Source organism: Protopterus annectens, chromosome 3.part0 (genome assembly GCF_019279795.1).
Source record: "Protopterus annectens isolate FY-2018-M chromosome 3.part0, PAN1.0, whole genome shotgun sequence".
Taxonomy (NCBI): domain Eukaryota; kingdom Metazoa; phylum Chordata; order Ceratodontiformes; family Protopteridae; genus Protopterus; species Protopterus annectens.
The window spans coordinates 1,083,006,539-1,083,020,733 of record NC_056731.1 but is presented as its reverse complement, the minus strand read 5'-3'; positions in this window follow the sequence as shown (position 1 = coordinate 1,083,020,733).

Below are 14,195 nucleotides of genomic sequence, written 5' to 3'. Positions count from 1 at the left end.
TAGATTATAATAACAATAAACATTTTTGGTAACATTATTTTGTGACATAGTTTAAAGATTTGGTGTACAATTAAAATGGTAAACATTTCTCCCATTTATCAAGCATTTTACATTTTACACTAATTTATTTACCTTGTAGGTTTTATTTTTAACTGTATTTACTATTTTTGGCCACCAGATGGAAGTAGATAATTAGGAATTGTATGTGTCTCCCTATCTAGGTTTTAGATTTTTTATTATAGGAATTGCTACTAAGTAATACATTTTAACAAGTTATGTTTTTATGTATTTTATATGTTAGAAAAACGTGAATTTTATTATGTATAATTTTTTATGCATTTGTATTTTGATTTTAAGCTGTAACGATTTACTTTGGTGTTTATTGTTTAACTGATAATTTTTTTTTATCGCTTGTTTGTTTATTGGGTGAAAATAAAAGGGTGCTTTTATTTAAGTTAATTAACATCTGAAGAAGTCTCTATATAGGCAAAAACGCAGTGACTCATTAAAGCGTTAATGCGCATGTGAATCTGCTTATGCCTTAAGGGTTTGTTGCTTCACTTTGGACTATTAAAAGAATTGAAACCTGTGAGTGTCGGTGGTCCTTCCTAAGTGCCTGCGTTTGTGATTAACAGTTTTTATTTGGACACTTTTCTCCTTGTTGTTTTATATACATATATATATATATATATATATATATATATATATATATATATATATATATGTGTGTGTATATATATATATATATATATATATATATTTATACACATATATATGTATATATATGCAAATGTATATATGTATGTATACGTGTGTGTGTGTGTGTGTGTGTGTGTGTGTGTAGAAACTCCTCTTTAAAGAATAGTCAGGTAGAGCACATAGTAAAAATGTTGTTAATGTAACAATAAATATAATACATAATAATAAAATGCAATGTCTCAAATTATTAATGTTCAAATAAGCTTCAAAATGTTCCATTGATCAAACTAGCAGCAGATCCAAAGCAGTATACCCAGCAATACCTAAGCAAATATGATTAAGATATAAATGCCCACAGTACCAAGAGGTAACAAAAACATATTCACATGCCCAAAACCAAGACAACAAAGATCAGATGTACCCCAAAAATGTCAAAATAATCAGTCAAAAAATAAACAAAGTGATGAGACCACTCACACATACTCCAGAAATCACCCAAGGAATGTCTCTGAAGAGCATTACCCACAATATGCAGAACAAAACACATGCAGAGAAAGTTTGATAACTGAAATGCAAAATATGGTGTCACACACTGTCTTCCAAATGATGGACACAAAACTCTGGCACCAAATGCTCCGTCCATTAAAAGGCTTTACTTAGCATAGTGCAATGGTTGGAAACACCCAGACAATTAACATTCCTGAGTCCTAGCACTGCATTCTTTACGACCTGCTAGAAAAAAGTGCACAACAATGCCACCAGCAGAGAAGTACAGAAGGGACAGTGTGACATCAGGAGAACAATCTTAGAAATTTGATGAAACAAAAGTGGAATACACTTCAGTAATTACAGTCAAACTAAGAGTAATGCCAAGGCAACTCAGACAAGTCAAGGAAACCTGCTATGCAAATCTGCAAGAGATAAAGCTTGATAATCATGCTGCATTCTCAAACATATTTAAAAATTAGCGTGGCAAATCAAAGAAAAGCAATGTAAATGCAATAAATTGGGTGAACCACAAAAATAAAGCTAGTATATTTCATACATACTTCGAATCTAACATTGGCAATGCTATTTCCCATGATCTAGTCCAACATTCAGCAGAGAGCATTTTCTTTCAACAGTAAAAGCCATAAAGAGATTGATAATAAATTGATAGACCAATAACATCCCCCTGCCACAAGTACATAATGAATCTTTCAAGTTGCATATGCACTGACATTAGTAATGACTTTATATAGTCACCGTTCAGCTTTTGTCTCTCAAATCTCATATGGTAATTTCTGATGAATTTATCTGCATAGTGTTCTCCTCTAATCAAATAGTCAAATCAGTCAGTTTCATTTGCAGACATGCCCTATCTGTAATGCAGCTTATCAGTTTACCCATTTTCAAGTCATCTAAAGCACCTCCGATGAAAATGATCTGGAAGATACAACCTAAACAAGTATGGGTCTATTACAGTACCCAGTGGGACATTCTGACTATGATCTAGAATTTCACTTGTCCAATTGCTGTATGATACCTGACATGACCTATTTGTAAGCCATGCATATATCAAAATATCTAGTTGTTCTAATGTAGTGTCTTGTGTAAGACCCTATCAAATGCTAAAGTTAAGTGTAAATAACTATATCGCAGCACAATGTTTCATTTATTGCTTGCATTATATAGTTATAGACCATCATGTTATAGGTGGTTATAGAGCTATTTTCAGCATATGCATGCTGGTATATGGTTTCAAGTCCCAACCTTTCCAGTTCTGGCACTGATTTATCCAAGAAAACCTACTATTCCATTTTTCACAACGTGAAAGTAAGCTTATGGGTTTGCATGAGTCTGTATTTGTCTTATTCCCCCTTTCATTTAAATATAAGCTTAACAAGTGCATGCCTTCAATCTTGAGGAATCTCCTCATATTTAAATGACCTAGTGAATAACCGCATCTATATTATATTATCGAAGTTTCAGAATATCAAATCTGATATGGTCGACACTATATCATCAAATTCTGAAACATCGAAAGATAAAAAAAATGCCTAAAAACAAAAATAAAAACTTGAACAAACAACTGCTGTGCAACGCAATGGAGGGTACCAATAAGTTTATGCTCCAAAAACCACGAGATGTAATGAGTAGTAAAAAATAGCAGTCAATCTTGCGAAGGAAGAATTTAATTTATTAAACAGGTTAGCGCTTTCGCAATAGCTTCATCAGACCTTTGATAACAAAGCACATCACATCTTGGTCATTTAAATACATTAAAAGGCGCCAAAAACTATCAACACTTTAAAGGTGTAGCATTCATAAAACCACATAAGATAAACATGACTATAAAATATATATATATTTGACATTATATACACTTAAAATAAACAGTTCATGAAGATATATAAACATAAAAACAAAAATGTAGGAATATATAACATATATATAAACATTAAAAATTTAATATACCTAATCTATACCCTGTCAACATTGATTCTTTAACCTCCTTGATTTAAGTATGGGACGTAATGGAACCTTCCCATTCAAGCCTGGTATCTGATCAGCCCTAAACTTAATTATCCAGTGTATCCCTCTGGTCTCGGTATAATTCCTGATATCTCCTCTCCTCTCCTATGTGTCTTGGAGATCTGTTCCAGTACCCTGAACCTGAACTGATGTGCTGACCCCTCATCCTTGGTGTGCTTAGCCAGTGCATTATGTAGATTACCTTTCCTTGTGTGGTACATATGCTCCCTGATCCTATCTCTCAGTACTCGGTTGGTTTTGCCTACATAGTAGGCCGAGCAAGAAGTACATGAGGCGAGATAGACCACATCCTTCGACATACAGCTGCCTTTCGTCCGGATGTGGAACACACCAGATCCATATGGATAGACAAAAATGGGGTCAGTCAAAATATGGGAGCAGAAATTACACCTATTGCAGGGTGTCATGTAAGGCCCTGACAAGGTGGTTGGTGTATAAGACATTTTGGGATAGCAAAGTAACCTCTTAAGGTTCTTTTTGTTCCTGTAGACAAATTTTGGTCGTTCACCTGTCAGATCACTGATGATAGGGTCCACCGATAGAATATGCCAATGTTTAGAAAAAATGTCCTTAACAGGACCAACATCTCTGGTGTAATAGATGGGAAAAATGACGTTGTTATTCTCAGTATAAGGATCATCTTTCCTCCAATTGACCCTGATGTCATCTGTATATAATTCCTTCGCTCCTTGTGAAAAGTAGGGTTTGGCTTTGCCCTCCCTAAGACTGTGAATATCGTCCATCCCTTTGGTGATATCCAAGCCACTGTATCCTCGTTCCACAAGTCTCATGCCCAGATCTTCCAATTCCCTCTCCAAGTCAATGGCCCCAGGAGTGTATCTGGACATCCGCATGGATTGTCCTTTTACAATGTTGTTATAAACAAAACCTGGGTGCATACTGGAACGATGGAGTAGCGTATTGCTATGACAAGGCTTACGATACACTCCCGTGTTGATGATCCCACCGGGTAGTTTATCCACATGGATATCCAAAAATGGAATGGTGGTGTATGACCATTCCATGGTGAAATTCAGGAATGTGTTGGAGATGTTGATCCATTCAAAGAAATCCTCCAACCGTTCTATTGTACCACTCCAGATGAAGAAAAGATCATCTACAAAACGCCTGTAGAATGGTGCAAACTCCTTGAATAGTTCATTCTGGAACAGATGACAGTGCTCCCATTCCGCCATCACCAAGTTGGCGTAGCTATTCGCACAAGAAGTGCCCATAGCCACGCCATCTCGCTGTAGAAAGATCCTCTCTTGGAAGCAGAATAGGTTGGAATCCAAAATAATCCCCAACAATAAAATGATTAACTCAATGTCATAATCTAGAGACAGTGTGGATCTCCTCAAGTAGGCATCAATCATCTCTTTGCCCTTGATGTTCGGTATAACGGTAAACAGGGATTGTACGTCCATAGTCACCCATATGAGATCTTCAACATCGGGGTAGTCGTGGAAGTATTGATATAAGTCCAGCAGAAACTGTTTGGTGTCCCTAAGAATAAATGGATTGGCATCAACCAGAGGTCTTAATTGAGCTTCTACAAAAACTGATAGAGGTTCAGTTGACCATCCCCTACCAGCAACAATTGGTCTCAGTGGGGGTTGGTGTAGGTCCTTGTGGATCTTGGGTAGACCTTGAATGATTGGAATCAAAGGGTTGGGGACATATAAGTAGTCAAACAAGGCCTGATCAATGGTTCCCTCATTCAGTAATCCAAGGAGTGTGGAATGTATAGTATAGATAATGGTATCAACCTCACAATTGGTAATAGAGACGTAGAACCTCTCATCAGCCAACATTTGTGACATATCATGACTATACCTGTCTGCATCGAAAACCACTATACCGCCCCCCTTGTCTGCTGGTCGAATTACGATGTTGCGGTTGTGACATAGGGAATGTAGGGCTTCTCGTTGTCGATAATTGAGGTTATGTCTCCTATTTCTACTTGTAACCCCTCTCTGATTCATCTTGTAAATATCATCTTCCACCAGTTTGCTGTAAGCAGCAACCAGGGGGTGTATCGGGGGAATAAAAGTACTGGGTATCTTAAAGGCAGTGTCATGTGATGTAGTACCTGCATTCTTAAAGAATATCCTCAGGGACAAATTCCTAATAAATAATTTAAAGTCCTTCAAGGTTTCCTCATACTTACTATCCATCGTGGGAATAAAAGTAAGTCCTCTAGAGAGGACCTGTGTCTCAAATTCACTCAATACATGCCTAGATAAATTAAAAACAGTACCTACTGTTTTACCTCCCACATTTTCTTGATGGTTCGATTGGGCTGTCTCTCCGGAGACAGTTTCCTCTTGTATCTCCCCTTGTTGTTGGGGTACGCCCTCTCCCCACTGGCAAATACTCTGATGGGAAAAGGACATCTATTTCCCCCCTGTTGTGGAGTGTTCAATCTCTGTGGATCAGAGATACATACAGGATCAAAACCATCGTTAACTCTGTTATGTGCTGAATTGATTGTCTTCCTCCTAACAACTGGTTCTGAACCAGGGGCCTGTGTATTGTCCCTAATGTTAGTATGAACAGAAAAATCTGCACTAACAACATCCAAAGGATCTCTAGTAGGAGTCGGAACAACAGAATCAACATTATCGACAGCATCGACACTAACCCCAGTCGTACTCTCTACATTCTTGACAGGGTTATCATCCATATCATTAACAGTTGCAACTTCAAAGGTTGAAGCACTCCCATTCCCTCTAACAACATTTGTATAAACATCTCTATCTAAGACATTATTAGCTCTTCTAGTATGTATATTATTGTCCGTTGAATTAATTCTGGGCCAGGTGAAGATATTGCCCAAACGAAAGTCCGTACTATCTCTATGTAACTTCGTTCTCTTTTGATTTAAGAGACGGCGCTCATACATACTGACATTGTCCAGCATCAAGCCCAACATTCGGTCAACTACTGAGACCGGGAAGTCAGTTAGAATAATGTTCTTAGCTTTTCTAATGTCTTCCCTAAGTTTCTCTTCAATCGGAAGAAAAAAAGTATTCATAAGCTTCATATAATTGAGGCTTACCTCAATGTTGAGCTGTTGCCAATCAAATAGCAGCTCCGGATGTAGTGTACCCGTCGTCGGCATCTTCAAGACTCTAAGCCCTCTTGGTACCAGCCGACATTGTATGCAGACCTCGAAGTGTTGTCGCTGGGTCTGCATACGCTTAAGTTTAAATAAGTCCTGCTCGAGTTGTTCAATGGCACGATTGAGTCCATCCCTGTCATAATCCAACGAGCTTGGAGTAGCTGGGCCCTCTTCTGATGCCACAAACGACGCTAATGGGTTCCTCTCGGTGCGTAAACAGTCAGCAAAGCGGTCCAAAAACGGACGTGATGTCATAGGTGCTTCATTGGTGTCCGAAATCGTGTACGGTAATTCAATAGATGCTGGTCCCCCTCCGATCATGCCTCCACTGGAATGTATAAGCCCAAAAAGATAAATCGAAAATAAAAACGATCCAGCAGAGTTAATGCTCAGCAGAAAAACGGCAAACAGGAGTAAAAATTGAACAAACAACTGCTGTGCAACGCAATGGAGGGTACCAATAAGTTTATGCTCCAAAAACCACGAGATGTAATGAGTAGTAAAAAATAACAGTCAATCTTGCGAAGGAAGAATTTAATTTATTAAACAGGTTAGCGCTTTCGCAATAGCTTCATCAGACCTTTGATAACAAAGCACATCACATCTTGGTCATTTAAATACATTAAAAGGCGCCAAAAACTATCAACACTTTAAAGGTGTAGCATTCATAAAACCACATAAGATAAACATGACTATAAAATATATATATATTTGACATTATATACACTTAAAATAAACAGTTCATGAAGATATATAAACATAAAAACAAAAATGTAGGTGTGTTCCACATCCGGACGAAAGGCAGCTGTATGTCGAAGGATGTGGTCTATCTCGCTTCATGTACTTCTTGCTCGGCCTACTATGTAGGCAAAACCAACCGAGTATTGAGAGACAGGATCAGGGAGCATATGTACCATACAAGGAAAGGCAATCTACATAATGCCCTGGCCAAGCACACCAAGGATGAGGGGTCAGCACATCAGTTCAGGTTCAGGGTACTGGAACAGATCTCCAAGACACATAGGAGAGGAGATATCAGGAATTATACCGAGACCAGAGAGATACACTGGATAATTAAGTTTAGGGCTGATCAGATACCAGGCTTGAATGGGAAGGTTCCATTACGTCCCATACTTAAATCAAGGAGGTTAAAGAATCAATGTTGACAGGGTATAGATTAGGTATATTAAATTTTTAATGTTTATATATATGTTATATATTCCTACATTTTTGTTTTTATGTTTATATATCTTCATGAACTGTTTATTTTAAGTGTATATAATGTCAAATATATATATTTTATAGTCATGTTTACCCTATGTGGTTTTATGAGTGCTACACCTTTAAAGTGTTGATAGTTTTTGGCGCCTTTTAATGTATTTAAATGACCAAGATGTGATGTGTTTTGTTATCAAAGGTCTGATGAAGCTATTGCGAAAGCGCTAACCTGTTTAATAAATTAAATTCTTCCTTCGCAAGATTGACTGCTATTTTCTTTACTACTCATTACATCTCGTGGTTTTTGGAGCATAAACTTATTGGTACCCTCCATTGCGTTGCACAGCAGTTGTTTGTTTAATTTTTACTTCTGTTTGCTGCTTTTCTGCTGAGCATTAACTCTGCTGGATCGTTTTTATTTTCTATTTAAAAATAAAAACTTACCTTTGCAAATAGGGGGGGCAAGCCCCCTGCACCCCCCATTTGGGGGACTGCACCCCCACACACCCCTACTTAAATATGCCAACTGCGAGACTGCACTACAATGAACTAAATGGAAATCTCCCCCTTATAGAGATTTCCGTTTAAACATTTGATGTTTTTCGCTTTCGATAATCTGGTGTCGAAAATATCAGCTTCGATACTGTCAGCCTTCGACAACATGAAGTAGACTCAAATAACCAATATAATGGTACTGTATGTTCATGTGGAAGTGTTCTCAGGTCATTATGGCTAATTCTGTCTCCTCGCTGTGGTTTTTTTGGGTCCGGTTTGGGTAGTTCTTTTTAAATCAAATCTAATTTAATTTCTGTATCTAACATTACCTGGATATTACTAGGACAATTTATAACCTCCTTCATGGAGCTAAATTTCTTTGCTTAAGATTTTGTAAATATATCTATAACATGTTATGTTTGAGAATACATTTATGAATCTACACACAGTTTATTGATTTGGATGCTTTTACTTCTACCATATCGTATGTATCTGTAACATGGTTTCCTATTATTCTCAACATCAGTATATACATTTTTATGTTTAATTTGATTGTTCAGCTTGTTGATTTCATTTTTTTTCAAAGTTATATTTCAATCTATTTTCCCTGTCTTATATTTTTTGTCCCTCACCTTATCTTTATATACAATATATTTAAGTAAATATATCCTCCTGACCTTATGGGCCTAGATGTTGATAGTAAACTTTTATTTATTTATTTTGCATTCAAATAATTTATCTTTCAAAACATTCAACATTCTGTCTGCAGTTTTTCCATTGAAACATCTCTCCAGTTAGTTTTCCATAGTGACTGCTTTGCTTCCATGTAATCTGTTATCAATTTTCTGTGCACTGGTTTAGATTTCTGTTTTTTAGAAATATCTAGCAACAATTTAACCTTTATAACCCCATGATTACTGCATAACAATGGTGGTAAAACATAACACAAGGTTAGGAGCACAAAAAATGTCTAGTGTGTTCCATCTCCCGGTACACCTTTTTACAGTCTGAAGTAATTGTTCTTCCTCAGCATACACTGCAAATAATTTCCTTACTAATGTAGTGGGTTAATTTAAGGCTATGGCCACAATTATTTTTTCCTATTGTTTTTCATGCAATAAATGTATGAATTCCCTTAAGTCATCAACATTTGACTTTGGTAATCTAAACTCTTCATCAATTGTTATATATTTCAGGGTTGTCTTTATTGCCACATTTACACAATCTACCATGCTAGTGTTGTCATTGAACATGTAATAATCACAGATCTCATAAAAAATCTTTAATCCATATCATAATATCTCCAAGTGACTTTTTCTTAGAATGTCTGCTACAGTAAAAACATTTATACCTAGACAGAACTGGTTTCCAGTCGTTGTTCTGTAACCATATATCCCAAACAATAACATCTATCTTGTGGGAATGTAGTAAATGTTGCAATAAAAAAATATATTACTATTGATTCCAGCATAAACAGCCACCAGAGATAGATCAAATGTTGTCATATGTGAACTATTAATTTTCTGATGTGGAAAAACTACTGTCTTTTGTTAATTAAATATTATAGCATATCTGCTGCACAAATTCTATTGTTGACAAGTGCATGCTATCCTGTCTAAACATATGTGTGTGTGAAATTAGGTTTGGATGGTCTGCACATTTCCATTTTTAAAATAGACCACTTTTTTCATGTAGGCATTTACCTAAAAATCTTTTCATTCATGCTGACCTGACTCTTCTTTCTATATGTGAGTTGTGAAAAATATGTCCTAAATCTTGTAGAAGCTATGCTAGCTAAAACAGTTTTAATCCCTCTACAAATAGTCAGAGAATCCCAGTAGATAAGATCATTTATAATAACATGAAGAAAAAACAGCTCCGTACTTTTCTTACATTAAGGCATGGTAGGCTTTTTCTCACATCCTGTATTTTTGCTCCAGGTAAGCATAACACTATCTGATGTTTAACATCGTATCTGCAAATTTAGGTATCTGTTCCTCTACTAATTGAATCTTCAATTAACTCATCATTTCTGACCATGTCTGAAGAATCTCTAACTTCTAATTCACTAATAAATGCTTTATCAATTGTTAATAAAGAATGATCTTCCTCACTATTAGTCTTATTAATCCCACAGTTGTCATTGCTTATTACATTTGCAAGCATATAATTTTCATCTAAGCTAGCTTTGTACTTCCACAGTTTAAGACGCGATGTCATCTTAGATCTTTCCCCATTTTTTCTTGCAGTAATATTCTTCACTCCTTCCAAGTTAATTTTTTGTATTTCTTCCTTTTCGTCTGCCCTTTAATACTTTTTCCTGCCTTCTCTGTTTGAAAAAGGATGCCTTTTTCTGTTGTCTGAAGGTTTTCTGATTGAACAATGTTATAATTTCCTGTAATCTGTAAGTGACATAATAAAGCAATGCCCCTTTTAGTCTATATTGTCTTTACATTATAGACATGAATCTATGTTTTATTCCTTGTTATTTGTTGTATACCTTTTCCTTTCTTTCATTTTACTTTCTTCTACATGCTCTGAAGCTTCAGATTGCTGAATACTTGGATCCTGAATTCCAAAGTTGTCATCAGCGGTATCACATTAAAAGGGGGTTGAGCGATTTTAACTGTCAATTGACACTTTCTTTACTAAATATGTCATATTTGTTCTTTGCCTATTATTATTTATTTCATCAGCCCTGCCATTAACATATGCAACAACCATTTTCCAAGCTGTGCCAGCTGCATAGGTGCAATCATCATCAGTGTGTCTATTTATTTATTTATTTATTGACATTTGTTGGCTGGGAAAGTCCACTGGGTCAGGATACCCCATGTTTAGTGGAGGCCTGGGGAGAAAAGCTCCAGTAACAAATTAAAAATGACTACAGCAAACAACTAAACAAAAAAATATTATACAACAGGATAACATTTGCATTAATAAGAAACCATACAAATATAAATAGAATTTCTTAGTGATAGAAATATGCAGAGTCCAATGTCATTATGCAGTGAAAATAAATGACAGTAGAACTTGCACAGTATATAAATGGATAACTTGTTGAGGACATTCAATATAAACAATCATGACACACTGTATATTCTGTACAATATGAAGGAGATTACACTTTTGCCTTGTGGAAGTTTCTTAAGGATTAAACATTGATTAGTATACTTTGTTTAAAAGAAAGTCACAGAAGTACAATTGGTTTACTACTATTTCAGTTGATCTAAAAAATGGGTTTTCTAGTCAGCAGGTATTGGTTTATGGATAAACTATTAATAATGTTAAGAAAATCATCAAACTTGTGATATGAAGAACACAAGTCACAAGTGTTATTGAATCCTATCTTTAAATATGCATAGCATTTAGTACTCTGCACAAGACAGTTGTGTCTTAGCAGTTAATTAATTGCATACTGATTTAAGGAATCCATTTTCAGCTACAAATGAATAAAGAATTCTAAAAGAAAAGAGTGAGCAAAATCAGTTACCACAAAATTCAAAGAGAATTTAAGCAAACTGATATGAGAATATCACATAAACAATATGAAACTAAATTCACTGTGATCTACTGTACCAGGTGTGCCATTAAAACAAATTATGGGTTTCCTATCACTCATAGTTGCACCTCATTATAACAGTAAAGATAAATAAATCAAAAAACAATACAGGACTGTTTCGTAGAAGCTCTGAATTGTCCTTTCCACAGTCTTTGTGAATTTATAGTTAACTGGGCCCCTTAGGATGGCTAGAGTTTGCCTGTTTAAAATGTATCCCTTTCTAACAGCAGTGAAAATCAGAGGAAAAAGAACAAAATATAAATCAAAGTAAATCTTACTGTCTCCAATGAATCCCTTTTATAGGCTCATAGGTTAATAGGTGATTACTAGCGTAATGGCTTAAGAGTTCTTACAAGCCTAGCCAATATAGCCTGATTTTACCCAATATATGGCCCCTAGGGGCAAAAGGATATCATGGGCTTGTGCCTAAGCCTTGAGTATGTTACAGAGTGCCCTGTCCATAATGGACATAGGCACCCCCAGGTGTGAGCTTGTGATTCCCCATCCATTTATTAAAATTGTATGTGAAGATGGCCAGGTAAGGGCTCTGCATAATGTAAATAGGAAGCCTGTTCCAAAGAAGGGTCAGTCTCTGAGACACATATTTGTCTCTCCAGTGTGTTTTGTTTGAGTTCTAAATATAGATCCTTCAATCATGTGAACCTTGTTTTATTGCAGATATGCAGCAGCTCCATCAGGGCTGGATTTGTGAGTATCTTGTAGGTCAGGCATAGGCTATCCCTTAATAGTCAGTAAGAGACAGTGTAATGGAATAGGGCTTTTAGTCTAGCTACATAGGAGATATTGTTTACACCCTGTATTTTTCTTTGTGAGGAACCTCTGATGTTGCCCTAGCTGCTGTAAGTGCCTAGTCAAGTGCATGCTAAATAATGCATTGTACTTGATTATCAGTCTAATGAGTTCTGTGTACAGCAGGAATTTAATTTCCTTGAAACTGGATGCCATTCTTTATAAGTTGTGCCACACAGAAGGACTTTCTCACCACTATGAACACATGGCAGTCAAACATCAGAATACTATCTATTTGTGTACCTAGATGACTCACCTCTGAGTCTGCTTTTAGGAGTGTGTTATTGATGCTGTAATTTGCAAAGTATTTGACTTCCCAAAGGGTATGATAAAGCATTTTTTCACATTTCATTTTAAGCCATGGTTCTGGCACCAATCATTTGTCTCATCTAGCCCTCCTGAAGGATATCTACATTGTTGGGGGATTCGTTGATTGCCCTCAGCTTGCAGTCATCAGCAAATGTTGTCATCCAGAGGCCTCTCACATTAGCCTTGACTTCAGTGAACTATATTCCAAACAAAAGTGGTCGCAACACTGAGCCCTGTGCCACACCACTAGTAAATGACATCTTGCCAGATCTGAATTCACCCACTTCAACTATATGTGTCCTGTCTGTAAGCCAACTGGCTAGCCATCTGGTGATGTAGGGTTTTATGCCCAGTTTTCTGAATTTATTTATAAGACGTGAGTCGTGAATTGTGTGGAATGCCTTTACCAGGTCAAGGTAAGTGATATCTATTGTTTTACTTCATGCATAGCCTTACTGACTTTCTCAAAGAAATCCACCAGTTTCAGTAGGCATGACCTGTCCTTGACAAAGCCGAATCGGGTTGGATCCAGTGTTTGGAGGTTTCTTATGTCATTATTTATCAGGTTCATAATTATTCTTTCCATGGTCTTACATATAAGACTAGTCAAATGTATGGGTCTGTAATTTCCCAGGTTGGTAGATGGTCCCTGTTTATGCAGAGAGATGACTGTTGCTGTGCTGCACTCTGTCAGGGCAAAATCAATCCAGAAGCTGTGGTTAAATAGAGATCCTAATGGGTCTGATAAGGCTGTTTAAGAGACCACCTAGTATATTGCCATGCCCTACTGAAGCTATGTTTTTAGCTTTAGAGAGCCTAGTGGCAACCTGCTCTTTAGTGATAATTGGTGGTAGGTATTTCTTGGGGGAGAATGGGTGTGATGGGGAGATGAAATTTGAACTAAATTTGTTGGGCAGCAGATTTGCTATAACTTCTGGCTGAGTATAGGTGATGTTATCTACAACTAATTCCACACATTGTTGGGTGTTGCCTTTAAGATTGCAGACATAACTGAAAAATGCCTTATGCTTTTCCTTAGCTTTGGAGGCTATTTTACCTCAAAATCTACTTTTAGAGACTTGACTAGTTCTCTGATTCATTAGTTTAGACTAATAATGGAATTTTTATCTATTGTACACATTTCTTTTTACTTCTTGACAGGATTCTCTGTCTTTTGTTGTACAACCTGTTAATACCAGGGTTCCACCAGTGTAGCTTGTTTTTCTTGTTTGATCTGGGTTTATTTAGGTAAGGTACGGCTTTTTCTATGCAGTTGTTTATATGGTGGTACAAGACTTTTGTGTGTGCCTCTGCAAAGGTTTCTGTGTTTTCTGGATTTGGGGGAGCTTAGAAATTAACTATGCTGTCCCTTATTAGGGGGTAATTTACCTTGGAGAAGTTTCTAAGTTTTTGGGGTTAATTGTGGGGACCAATTTTATCTTT